At 40.5% G+C, this 14,573-nt stretch overlaps 1 long non-coding RNA gene across 1 annotated transcript; it reads right to left on the reverse strand.

Annotated features, from left to right (window-relative positions):
- Nucleotides 1-774: 774 nt before the first annotated feature.
- LOC311516142 lies at nt 775-3,913 on the reverse strand. Its single transcript, XR_014710347.1, has 3 exons — nt 3,862-3,913; nt 3,147-3,218; nt 775-1,155 (listed from the first exon to the last, which is right to left on the reverse strand). It is a non-coding gene; the product is annotated as an uncharacterized lncRNA (long non-coding RNA).
- Between the last annotated feature and the right edge of the window lie 10,660 nt (nt 3,914-14,573).

The following is a 14,573-nucleotide window of genomic DNA, read 5'->3' on the forward strand; positions in this document are numbered from 1 at the left end:
AATGTCTTAAGCAAATACAGCCTCATGCTCAGAAGTTCATTTAAAATATATAAATACTTCTAAAAGTAACGACACAACAACACCACCACTAAGCCTATGGCCTTTCCAAAGCACTACTCCTTGTGTGTGGTTAAAAAAAACAATGCGTTTGTATAATTTCAAAGGAAACTGGAAAGGAGAACGACCTCCTGAGGTCTCTTCCAACCCTAATCTTCTATGATTCTATGTTTTGCATTGATTCCTCCTTGGCTCATGTGATCTTCAACTCGGGGCATGTCCAGTGGGTGTCATGGGAGGAGACAGTAATGCCCCCGTGGAAGAGCCCATGGCAGGGTAAATATTTTCTTTGCATTTGTCCCATGAAATAACTAATTGGGAATCAGGGATGGAAGGAAACTGGAATTTTCAGGGTTCAGCATAGAAATTTGGCAGACATTAGCCCTCCTAATAATAAAAAATAAAGGTTTGATTGTTTTCTGTCTAAAAGGGGAGGAGAGGGAGCTAAGGGCTGCTGAAGATGGGAGCTTCCCTCGGGGAAATTTAGAAATGCATAGGGAGAAGGAGTAGTAGTTGCCATAGGCATCGACTTCCCCTCTGCCCGGTGGGTGCTCGACTCCCCTCCGCCGCTGCCCCCGCCTCTTCCTGCTCCTGCACCACCCTCGCCCCGCCCCCATTCCACCCCTTCCCACCCCCATTCCACCCTTTCCCCCAAGTCCCCGCCTCTTCTCCGCCTCCTCCTCTGAGTGCACTGCATCCCTGCTCCTCCCCCTCCCTCTTGGAAAGTCCTAAGCGCCACCAAATAGCTGTTAGGTGGTGGTGGGGGGGACGCAGAACACTCCGGGGGGAGAAGAAGGCAAGGAGTGGGAGCTTGGCTGCTGCTGAGTGCAGAGCACCCCCTAATTTTTCCCTGTGGGTGCTCCAGCCCCAGAACACCCACGGAGTCCGCACCTGTGGCAGTTGCTGCCTCCTATTCAAAGAAAGGTTGTTTTCTTGTGAGATACTTGGGTCATACTCAGAGGTGATGATCAGTCTCAGCTTTTCTTCTGTGTTTATTGGTAAACACTTGTCAACGTGTTCCTCCCATCTGCTCTTTTCCTTGTAGCCATCTTCCTTCAGACAGCTTGAGTACACCACCCTGGTAAGGTACAACATCCTCTGGATATAAACAAAGAGTATCTTATCTACAAGCCACATTTTTAGGAGTTGGTAAGTAACTGGTCTCATCAAGTGCCAGGATTCTTTGAGCGAGTCTGCAAAATATTGGGACCCATCAGAATATAGTCAGATGGCAGGTGAATCCTGGTACTGTAGCAGGTCAGGAGGAGCAGCAATGTGATGGACAGCCATAGTTACAAAAGCTGGCTTGTTATGGCTGTCACATCCAGAGCTCGGATATAGTTTGTGCTCTAGAGATGGTCAAAAAAAATTATTTGAAACTTTTTTTTGTGACAAAAATTGCTTTTTAAAATGGGAAACTTTCAGAAAAAGCTTTCTTAACATTTTCAATGTTTTCATCAAAACCAACATTTCTAAATTTTGCTATTTCAGAGTTTCAAAATGTTGGTTGTCAGGTTTTATGTTTCTTTTCCCTCTTTCTCTCTTTTTGCCATGGAATGCAACAGAATGAACAATGTCCAGGGTTTGGTTGGTTGGGTGCTGGGGTGGGGGATGCTGGAGGGATTTTTTTAGTTTTTGCCACTCTAACTTCTGAAAATGTCCTCAAATATGTAAAACTTATAGAGTGGCAAAAAAGAAACTTGAAAACAAAAAACGAAAAAGTGAAAAAAGCCAAAAAAACCCAAACCATAGATATCATCCATTCTACTGCATTCTTTGAGACAAAGGAAAAAGTGAAGTGGGGTGAGAAAGAAGGGAAGAGAAATTTTGGAGTTTTTCCAAAAAAAATGTTATGAAAAATTTCAAGGAAACAAAAAATTGTTTCATTTTGGAACAAAGATGACAAACGTTTTCATAATTTGTTTTATTTTTCTTCTGCCAAACTGTTCTTGTGTGTTGCAAACAGGATGCGACAAGAAAGAACCAGTCAGGCACCCACCAGCCTTAAGCAAAAAACCAAGATGATTATGCTTGCTCTGGTACTGGGTGTAGTACAGTGTAATGTTCATTTAACAGAGGGAATCCCAAGAGCTTTGTATAAAAGCCTCCAGAATCGTCCATGACATTCGCTTGGGTCCAGAGAGCTCTCTGTGAGAAGTGCCTCATTTCCAGGTAGACTAGTGAGATCTGAAGAGGCGGATAATATAGTCCAAGCAGTGGGTAAGGAAATTATTTTGGCTGCTGCATGCTGGATATACTGAAAAGGACCAAGATGGGGAAAGGCAGCCATTTTGAAGGAGGCTGCAGGAGTAAAGGGGAGATAAACAAGGCAGTAAGGAGAAAGCCAATGGGCACATGCTCCCCAGCCTCCTGAAGCCAGGCTGCCCAGAGAGAATAGCAGATTTTACCACTCAAAAAGCCACAGCTTAACTGGAGTTCCACAATAACAATAACATAAAAGGTAACCATGCTGATGACTAAAAATGTCTACCTCAGTAATCTAAGGAGGAGAACAATGGAAAGTGACCTATTATCTTCAACACCAAGCAGGAAGATAAACTTAATAGCCTAAAGGACCAGCAAATGATAGCCGCTTTCCCCATCTTCCTTAAGACTTATCTTGGTAGGCTGATGATTAATATCAACGTGCGGGTGCCCCAAAATATTCTATAAGCCCCACCACACTCTGCTGGTTACTAATTGATAGTCTTAAACCAACAACAAACTATTCCTAAAGGGAAACATTAAAATTCATTTACCAGTTCTAATTGCATCATCCACAATAGCTACATCTTATTGGAAAAGAGAGGATACAAATCTCTTACAGCTACAATTTGGGGGTTCACTTCAGTTTGGATGTTTCAGTTTCACAGAAGTAAGGGACTGACTCAGCAAGGTACTGAAATGTGTGTAATGTGAGCTCTAACTATGAGTCCATAAGTCGTCCTCTGGAAGTCAATGGAGCTACTCACACGCTCAGAGTTAAACACCAGCTTATGTACCTTGCTGAATCAGGACCTAAATTTCTGACGTCTCCAGAACTGGGCAAGAAATCTCTCAAGAATTTTCACATGACTTCCACTACTTACGGTTTCTGGCTGGACTGCAAATCTTGCAAGAACATTCCTCAATACTCCAACTTCATTTTGGGCACTGTAATTCTAGCCAGCACCAGGAAATGCAGAGTTTCATGAAAAATTAAAAATAGCTTAAGTTGTCCAAATGCATTCAAAACTCAAAAAGATTCAGTTTGGTTCAATTTTGGGCATACGGTTCAGCTCCACTTATTTAATCAGAATTAAATTTGCCTGTTAACATCTTTTCCATGATCTCTTTCCCTGACTCAGTCTTTTCCAACACTGCCAGAACTGCTAAATCTACACCCCTACCCCACTTAGTTAGCCCCTTATATCCCATTGTAACTAACATCCATCACTGTATCAGCACCTGTCTGAACAGCACTAGAGAAGGTTCAAAGTACTATTTCCTACTCTTCATAGGTGTTACAGCAGTGGTTCTCAAACTTTTTTTTTTACTGGTTACCCCTTTCACATAGCAAGCCTCTGAGTGCAACCCTCCCACCCCCTTATAAATTAAAACCACTTCTTAATATATTTAACACCATTATAAATGCTGGAGGTAAAGCGGGATTGGGGTGGAGATTGACAGCTCGCGAGCCCCCATGTAATGATCTCACGACCCCCTGAGGGGTCCCAATCCCCAGTTTGAGAACCCCTGTGTTATAGCAACACTAAACCATCCTAAACTTATAAAAGTTTCCATTTAAAACATTTGTAAACATACTTTTTCCTCCTGCTATTCCTTCTTCCCCATGGATGCCTCAGCTCCACTGGTGTGAAGGGTGAATGCCTTTTACACTTGCACAAAAGCAAAGGGAGGGACAGATTTTCCCTTTACTGTATAGCAAGACTCATTAATAAGAAACAGCAAATCTGTGCACTCAGTTGCACAACTGTCTGAACTGTACAGCACACTAAAAACAGGAACTGCCACTCCTAACATCAGTCACTGCCTAACACTCTGTGATGGGAAATCTGCTGCTTAGTATGGTCAGATTCAGACAAACTGTAGCACTAGCTAACCAAAATAATCCCTCATATAGAAAACACATAAATATAGGCATGAAACCAAACAGATATTAATGCTTAATTTTATAAAGATTTCTATATACACTTTATAAACTTTATTTATTATTTCTATTATAGTAGGGTATAAGAACCCCAATCAAGAATCAGGACCCAGTTGTGCTAGACATGGTAAAGACATGGTTTCTTACCCTAGAGAGTTTAAAATTTAGATGTCTGTGAGGATGCAGCTGTTGGACAAAACAGAGAAACAGGGTAGAGGTGTTTGGGAAGGATAAGATAAACAGTTTTAGAAGAGAAGTAGAAGTGTGTATATAACACTGATATATTATTAGATTCCCTTTTTTTCTCTGCATTTCTCAATTTTCATTTTTGCTCCCTGTACATATGTTTGTGTGTGCATATGTACACACACACACACACACACACACAAGTATTTGCTATAGTTCCATTATCTTGCAGCATTCTCTCTTTACCATGCTGTTGTTTTGTTCTGCATTTTATTTTCCAGTTTGTGATTTGCCATTTTATTGAGAAGAGTCCAATAGTGGTTTTTAAAAAGGACAGGTGGAACCTTTGTACCTAGGTTGGAGTAACAGCCACAGTGTGAAAAGTTTAAAAACAAAACTCACTGCCAACAATGTGAGAGAAGTGATAATATATGGGAGACTAGCTTATTCTCACACTGTTGAAAGATGTCATCTATCTTCACCCTACACATTTCTCATTTATTAGACGTTCATCAGACGATGCAACCAGTGTCTCATCCAAGGAAAAAGTCAAGGCCTTGGAGAGTTTGGCTTTTGGGACTCAAAACTCTGATTGTTCTAGACATCCTCTCCCCGCTGGGCCTAAGTTCATGCTAGTCAGCAAAGTGCCACAGAAAACAACAGTTTCCTGAACTCCAATGTTATAACTGTATTCTTCCCTGTGGCACTCCAGGAAATGTGAAGGGATTTGTATATCTGGATAATCGCGTGGGCTGGGGGGTTATTGCTATGGTTGTTAGAACATATTTAGAGCATCTGCCAACAAGAGAACATCTACCATTCTCAAATGTCATCCCCAGAAAAACAACAAGGAGTCTGGTGGAAGAAGTGGTGTTTTACCCATGAAAGCTTATTCCCAAATAAATCGGTTAGTCTTTAAAGTGCCACCAGACTCCTTGTTGTTTTTGTGGATACAGACTAACATGGCTACCCCATGATACTTGATCCCCAGAAAGTGTTTCTCTGGAGGAATAAGCATGACATGTGACTTTCACTTGCTGGTGATCACTGTTGAGAAGTCGCAAGTTTACTGCCTCGCAAGTATTTGACTAGTAGAAGGTTCACTGGATACTTTCAAAGGTGGGTTTAAGAAACCTTTACCTCTCTCCCCATCCTGGGGCATCCAGATCATAGCATGAAGTGGAGCAGGCTCAAGGCTACTTCTACTTTACAGTGGCTGCTCACAGTCCCAAGGTTGGGGAACGCTATAGGAGCCACTACGATGGCTCTATGCCACACAAGGAATACTCACAGGGCAGGCTTACCACCTAATTAGAGGATAAATAATAATCAAAGCTGAAGTATTTATTCACCAAAACCACGCAACTTCTGAACTAACATAACTGATCCAGAAGCTTTTAAATTATTTGCAAAAGTATATTCAAACTGTAGTGCTCTGAAGTCCAGAAAAACAAACTGCAAAAACAAATGAGGGTAATAAAATAATACACTATGTAAAGGATAAAGAAAAAGGTTAAAGTCAGCATTTTATCTGATAGGCCTTCTTCAGGAAATGCCTGTGAAAACAGCTTTGGAAAGTAATAATTCGCTTTATGGATTCCTCTGCAGATATTCCTTGAAGCAAATAAGGCACAAAGTTCTAGTGCTTTTTTTTCAAATTGAAAACAAAACAGCTTTCAGTGGAAGCAGAGAGGCATCTGCCACTGCTTGTAAAAGGCAGGCTGGGTTATTAAAAGTCAAAAATTAGAAGATACCAAACTGCTAGGAGACAGATTCAAATTTCTGAGATCAGAGCAAAAGAAAACACATCCATGCTGAAAAGAAACAAATAGAAAGTGATGGCCAAACACAAGGAGAGACCTATGGGGTGGTTACAAGTAGTTACCTAGCTAACTTCTCTCCAAGTCTGTGGGTGCTATCATCTTGCCTTTCCTGGAATGTTTGATGTTATTTTATTGACAGACAGTTATACAAGTGAAAACCATGGAATTTTCTAATTCACAGCACACATTTCCTTTAATCACAAGAGATGTATTCTTCCAAGTAAAAAGATAGATGAGAAAGATGATAGGGGCCATGTTACTATCAAAAATTACATAATACAATAAGGAAGACACTTTCATTATTATAACAGCATCGTAGCCAAAAAAGCACTATATCACATCTAAAAACCAGTGTATCTCTACTGATATCACTGGACTTACACCTGGTTTACATTGGTGTAAATGAAGAAGAATATGGCTCATTCTCTCACTTGCTTCAAAATCTTTTCATAAGGGCCGAACTTCACCAACACTCAACAGCTCATCCACTAACCAAGTTGTATCTTGAAGATACCGCAGAAAAGTTCATTGGGAATATATCTCATCCAGACAGCTCTTTCTTGGAAGTACCATCCTGAAATGCAATAGTTCTATGAATATTACTGGACACCAGTAACTAGATGACATCTCTAGGTTATCTCAGGAAGTATAGTCTTTGGGAGGTGATATTTTTGGGAGCATAACAAAATAGGCTGGCCACCTCCAAACTGAGGCATAAGCGGACATATGTCTATATTTTATACTCTCCGTTTCAAAGAGATTCTCTCTTTCTTTGAGGGTATTGGCCTACATGTAACTGGAGGGTTTGAGGATTGGAGCATGAGCAGCTCTGTGACTGCCCAGAGCTCCAGCAGTGTTGATGAGACATGTGTTCTGGTCTATTTGGCTAATGTGAGGGACAGGGTCCAAATGTCTTCCTCAGTTCTGGTATGTAGTTTGAGGAGAGGGACAGAGTTGACACTATAGAACAGGGAAAGGTCAAATGCCTGTTCTATTTACATGCTACAGCACTGACAGAATCAGAGTCCCAGCTGTTACCTGAATGAAAACGGAAAGCAACAGCACCAAACAATGGCAGCTATATGGATTTCTGTTTAGAAATTGCTAACACAAACTACATTACAACTCAGGACAGCAACCTAATCCATTTTTAAAAACATGATGCTCCAGCAACAGCAGCATATGGAAGACAATAACCATCCTTTTATACTAGCTGTAGTCCTCCAGGACTGGAGAGAAAAAAGCAAGTGAAGGATCAAATGGATTCCAAGTCAAGTAAAGCACTGTGCAGACTGAAGATGTTTGAAGCCAAACTACCGGACACATTTGTCAAACTCTTAAAAAAATAGCAATGTGGGATCAAAGCAGAAACACTTGACAAATATCAACATTTGTCACCTACTTTTACTTTTGATGTACTTCATTTTGAAGACTTTTTTTAAAAAAAACAGGACAGTCTAATCTTTCAGCACACATAGTTGGCTCCTTCAAAAAGAAATGCAAAGACAATATTGCTGAAACATGGAAGTTTTTAATGAGGGCAGATTAAAAGAATCAGTGCATGAAAAACAAGTAACCCGTGAAACTGTGTTAAGCAACAGTGAAGAGCTCATTTCTTGGAGATGTCATCAAGATGTATAAGTGTTTGGCTAGTTCTCCCCCAAAAAACCAAACATGAAACAATAACACATTGTCTTATTTCAAATTTAAGTAAGGGGTCGTGGAGCACTTGAGTCAACAAAAATAGAGAGTTATTTTATACCTGGACAGTGGGAAAGAGCCATCCTTGATAGATGTCCATTCATCTCAGGGGAGGTGTGGCAGTGATGAATCCAGATCAATAAATTTACTCTCTGATCCAATATGTGGACAGAAAAGAAAAAAGAGTTAGAAACCTTTGTCCTGACCACTTTCATTTGTGTGTTTTTCTCAAGCTTTGTGAACTGTGCAGTCCATATTCTTCAGACAGAAAGAGACAGAGAAAGTAAGTCAAGTCCTTGGGTTAGTCATGTTAACGTTTCTACAGGCCTGGGCGCCAGTTCTATTTTCCTCATCCCTTCCATCAGATGCTTTTCTTATCTGCACTGACATCTAGAGCAGCAAAATTCCAGTTTGAATCTGAGGACCTTTAACTTGTTTTATGAGTGACCTTCTCCATGCTGAAAGATTTACAATTCTGTGGTCAAGGTATTTCTCTGCATAATGTGAAATACATAATAACAATAATAATTTAGGAAATTCAGTAATTGTTAAGTGTGGTAAATCATCTTTAAAGCAAACACTCTTAAAGTCTTAGAGATAAAATTCATTCCCCCATGAAGAGGTGATAGCATGGAATGCCATGAGGTTCTGGGCAGGGTTTCAAAGCAGTTAAGTCACATTAGGTGAGATATAGTTGCCTATTGCTGCTGGGATTTCTGGGAATGCTGGCATCTGGGTAACATGCCGGATAATCTTTAACAGGGGAAGTCTGTCTGGTGCCTGTCTTTTGTTCCAACTTCACTTTCATAATTGAGAACCCTTATGATATACTTGCTGTTCACAGCAATGCTTTAGCCGATCACAAGTGTGGCCCTGGTGATTAGAGTTAGGCAAATAAGGAGAGAACCCACACATGTTTAAGTCCTTCAAAGTATCTTTTTTGTTCAGTTTCCATTTGTTAATATTTTACTGAGCCTGTGGTTTGAACAAGTACTTCCCAAATATATTTCAGCTTTTTTGAAAAAAAAATAATTATAAGGTGCTAAGAGCATTTATGGATAGAACTAGTTTTACAGGTTTAGCCATCTGTCCCTTCCTTGCACAGTGCTACTCTTGTAAAACTCTGTCATATAACTCGTGAACTCACAATGCCCCCATGGCATTACATTCATTTCCTGGATGTCTAATCAAGATAATTTCTTAGAGATTGTAAAGCAGGAGATCTAGGAAGAAGTGGCTCAAAATACTTACTGCTGCAATGGGGAAAGCTGGCATTCAAATGTTGAAGGAAATATTTGAAACTTTGCTTCACTTTGCAAATGATATTGTAATCAAAACTCCTCAGAAAGGTGCTCATGACCCTGGTTACACTAAAACAAACTGTTACCATAATGAAAATTATGACTGGAGCAAAATGATTATCACTAAGGTTATTAGTTACCTGGGGGCTAGACTAGATGACCCTTGAGGTCCCGTCTAACCCTATAATTCTGTGATTACAGTAGAACCTCAGAGTTACGAACACCAGAGTTATGAACCGACCAGTCAACCGCACACCTCATGTCATAAATATAAAGGGAAGGGTAAACACCTTTAAATCCCTCCTGGCCAGAGGAAAAACCCTTTCACCTGTAAAGGGTTAAGAAGCTAGGATAACCTCGCTGGCACCTGACCAAAATGACCAATGAGGAGACAAGATACTTTCAAAGCTGGAGGAGGGGAGAAAGAAAGGCCCTCTCTGTCTGTGTGATGCTTTTGCCGGGAACAGAAAAGGAATGGAGTCTTAGAACTTAATAAGTAATCTAGTTAGATATGCGTTTGATTCTTTTTTGTTCAAATGGCTGATAAAATAAGTTGTGCTGAATGGAATGTATATTCCTGTTTTGTGTCTTTTTGTAACTTAAGGTTTTGCCTAGAGGGATTCTCTATGTTTTGAATCTGATTACCCTGTAAGTTATTTACCATCCTGATTTTACAGAGGTGATTCTTTTATTTTTTCTTCAATTAAAATTCTTCTTTTAAGAACCTGATTGCTTTTTCCTTGTTCTTAAGATCCAAGGGTTTGGGTCTGTGTTCACCTATGCAAATTGGTGACAATTTTTATTAAGCCTTCACCAGGAAAGGGGGTGTAGGGTTTGGGGAGGATTTTGGGGGGGAAAGACGTTTCCAAGCGGGCTCTTTCCTGGTTATATATTTGTTAGACACTTGGTGGTGGCAGCAATAAAGTCCAAGGGCAAAAGGTAAAATATAGTTTGTACCTTGGGGAAGTTTTAACCTAAGCTGGTAAGAATAAGCTTAGGGGGGGTTTCATGCAGGTCCCCACATGTGTACCCTAGAGTTCAGAGTGGCGAAGGAACCTTGACACCTCATTTGGAACCAGAAATATGCAATCAGGCAGCAGCAGGCGCACGCGCACACACACACACACACACACACACACACAGAAAAAGCAAACCCAGTACAGTACTGTGTTAAACGTAAACTACTAAAGACACTAAAGGGAATGTTTAAAAAAAAGATTTGACAAGGTAAAGAAACTGTTTCTGTGCTTGTTTCATTTAAATTAAGATGGTTAAAAGCAGCATTTTTCTTCTGCATAGGGAAGTTTCCAAGCTGTTTTAAGTCAATGTTCAGTTGTAAACTTTTGAAAGAACCACCATAACATTTTGTTCAGAGTTCTGAACATTTCAGAGTTATGACCAACCTCCATTTCCGTAACTCATTCTTGTAACTCTGAGCTTCTATTGTATACCTGAATTCCGCTTCTGTTATGCACACAAGGAATTTCAAATATTTGTTCCATACATGTGGGCCACGCTCTGTCCTATCACTAAGGTTGCATGTATAAACGAGGGCAGAAATGTCCCATGATTGAGAAGATTTCTGCTCCCTCACTTTTTTTGTAAAGAACGCTCAGTTTTGGCTTTCGTGTACTGATATTATCAAATATTTATATGATGGTAGTGCCCAGAGGGCCTATCGTTATATTTATCATTAGCACACCGACTGTACATGATGCTTTACAAAAGTTGGAATAGAAGAGGTCCTATCCCTAAAGAGCTAGGAGCTGCTATTCCAAATATTTATTAGTGCTATGTAATCACAATACAGGCAGCCTGATTCTCATTTACACTAAATCCCCTTCACGCCACCACTGGCACAGTCAAAAGCCTCAAAGTGGGTATAAATTATATCAATTATATAGTATTTATGTAAAATTACATATTTACACTCACCTTAAATCCCCTGTACACTGCCAAGGTAATACAATGGAGTGTTACTGTAAATGAGAATCCGGCCCAGAATTTTTTCCTACAAAGCATGTATGAGAATTCTGATGTCTATTTTTGCAAGCACCAAAATGTTGTTTACACACTATATAAAGTGGTGAAAGGGGGAGGTTGTAATATTAACCAATGAAGGAATTTCAAAAAGAAATGTGAATGTTTCAGTTCAAGGCATCATGATAGAATTCAACACAGGGACAATGATGTTGTCTTAAAAAACAGTGGCATTTTACTAACTTTTTTATCAGATTGTATTGCATTATCACAGTAAAGTAAACATTAATAATGGATACGCCTCAAAGGTTGGCTTTGGACAGTGCTTAACACAATGGGGGCTCCACTCTTGGTTAGCTCTTAGCTGCCCCCAAAATAAACATGATTATTAATAAGAAGAAGAATTGTTCCCTGCCAAGCTCACCTCCTATTTCCCCACTGGAAGACCTTGGATAAACCAAATTTCTTCTAATTACTTACAATCTCCTACAAGCCCTAGTGGGAAAATAGACAACCTGCATGTTCTTGTTTGCAGAAGTTCAGAGCGCTGTTGAACAACTCCCCTTTAGCTTTGTAAACTAAGCCACTGAATAGTTCATGTTTTCAAAGCATAAATCAGGCTTGTATCTTGGATGCAACTGGTACAGTTACAACAGGGTCTGTTTAAATCAGCTCAGAAAGTGAAAACCAAATAATGAATGAGCACAGAATATTAGGTTGGCAAAACTCCATCATGATGATTTGTTTTAGAAGTTGTAGCTGATTTACAGGTTTGGGGCCTTCACTGGTGCTCTGTAGGTTTAAGGCAAAATAGTTCCATAAAAATTATAGCTAACCACAGTTCTGCTGATCCAGGAAATATTCTAAGGATGACAGTATATGACAGAGATACATGAAACAGCGTTATATTCTAGCCAGTTCCATTATACTTTTGAACAATACATTTTACTGGAATTCCTAAAGTTCTGGGACATATTCTTAGCCCCAATACAGGCCCTTTGCAGTGCTGTAGTGGCACAAAGGGGTCCTAAAGCAGGTTTAGCAAGATTTTTATGGATTCCCTGGTGGAATCCATACAGGGGCAATCTCTGGGTAGTGTCGACAGGGCCGGCTCCAGGCACCAGTGTTCCAAGCAGGTGCTTGGGGCGGCAGTCAGAAAGGGGAGGCAGAGTTTCCACGACGGTGGCAATTCGGCGGCAGCTTCCTCTCTCTCCTGCCATCCGCGGCAGCAATTCAGCAGCAACCGGTTTTTTCACTGCTTGGGGTGGCAAAAACGGTAGAGCCGGCCCTGGGTGTCAAGCTAGAGTTGTGGCTTTACATCCCACCAGCCCCTGAAAGAAAGGAAGAATGGCCAGGTCATCTCTACTTCCCAGCCATCCCCTACCACTGGAGTGGTCCTTGGTGACCAGACTTTATGCTGCTTTAAGTTGTGCAGGGTGCAAACCTGTCCGCCCCTCCCCCCACTCCAGCCCCAGGAATAAGGGTATTTAAGGTGGTATAAAATCACCTCTCTCCCACACACCCTGGTCTTGTACCAGCAAACTTAGGCCAGACCAGGAAATCTGAGCCTCTGATTTTAAACTGACCTCTCCCCCCAATGATTTTCCTTGGTGCGTCACCCCTTCCACATCAAGGAGAACAACATAAAGAGCCTTGAAAAGATAATATTGCAGAGAACATAGCCTTTGAAAAGTTGCTGTCTTGGGCCTAGTGTAATGTTTCTTTCATTGGGAATGAGAGGATCACTGCTTTCCCCTGCAGTATAATTGTAATATGTTTTATTTTTGTAGTATCACCTTTTAACATCAAACACGTATCCTTCAGAAATAGCTCCCATCCTCATCCCTGACATGAAGGACAGGCCATTTTCATATGATTAAAGGGACACAACCAAAGTATTTTTCAGCATTAGTAAAACCTTCCCCCCTCAGTGCTGATTATAATAAACTGGAATCTGTTTCTTATCCTTTTGTTAGAGATACTGATGGCTGGGATAGAAGTGATTCATACACCTGAATTCATCAGTTTCTTCTGTAGGGACACTGTCTACATGCATTAACAGGTTGTATCAAATAAAGCACATTTTTCTCTTGTACCTTGCTGTGAGACAATGGAAATAGAAACTTAAGCTATGTTAAGGCAAGACAATATGCCAAATTCAGAGCTGCTGTAAGCAGGTTGCAACTCCACTAAGTTCAGTGCTGGGAAACAGGGCTGTTTTTAGCCATTCCAATTTTTTTATTTTTTTAATGAAAACAAATACAAACTCAAGGGGCCAAATTTTGCCCTCAGTTAAACCCATGCCACAAAGCTCGAGTCAACTGCGCTTTACAGTGTGCCAAAGAGCAGAATTTGACCTACAAAGAACAAAATGTAATGGCCAGGAAGCCAATACCGAGCTTTGGCTAAGGTATTGGCTTAGCCAAAGCTAAGATTCTCCTGTAAAATCAAACAAAAAGAGAGGTCTCGTTAGGCCTGGCAAATCAAAAAGAGGCAACAACAGAACATTATTTCAACTAGTACATGAGAAACAAAGAGAGGGAGGATCTCAAAAGATCCAGGATAAAGGCTGATTTATTTTTCCCAACCACTGGAAACTAAACACATGAAACAATAAGCTAGAGGCAATAACATTTCAAGACTATTCTTCTCCCTTGGTGATCTGAAAAATGAAAATAAAATGCTGTCTCAAAATATGCACATTTTAGAAATACTATCAGCGACCAAATTATCCCGTAATGAAGGGATAGAGCTCTTGTGCCAACGGCTTTCTGGTTAAAATTAGGAGAGTGGATACACTTGACCTGGGGAACATGTATGGAGTTAGTCATACAAACAAGTAATGGGTTTAATCTGCAGCAAGGGAGAGTTAGGTTAGATATTAGGGAAAACTTTCTAACAAGAAGGATTGTTGAACTCTGGAATAGGCTTCCAAGGGAGGTTGTGGAATCCCCATCACTGGAGGTTTTTAAGAGCAGCTGACACCTGTCAGGGATGGTCTAGGTTTACTTGGTCCTACCTTAGCACAGGGGCCTGGACTTGACCTCTCGCGGTCCCTTCCAGCCCTACAGTTCTATGACTCTATAAAATTATAGGCAACAACTTAATACACAGTAAAATATCCAAGGTTGATATGAAAGCATCTTAAGGCTTAAGTAAATTTTAGTAGATTTTACAGAGCTTCATTGATTGGGACTGGAATACTCCAGATTTTGTTAGTATTGCTTGATGTCTGCTGGTTCCTGGATATTGTATGGCTGTTTTGGTCTAATGGGAAAACACCTTTGATTAAGAAAAATGTATACAAAAGTTGGTCATTAACAGAACAATACCATTCTGCAAGCATGGGGCCCAATTATTCAACAGCATCTCCTG

Source organism: Lepidochelys olivacea (assembly GCF_965140295.1).
Source record: "Lepidochelys olivacea isolate rLepOli2 genome assembly, chromosome: 2".
NCBI lineage: Eukaryota > Metazoa > Chordata > Testudines > Cheloniidae > Lepidochelys > Lepidochelys olivacea.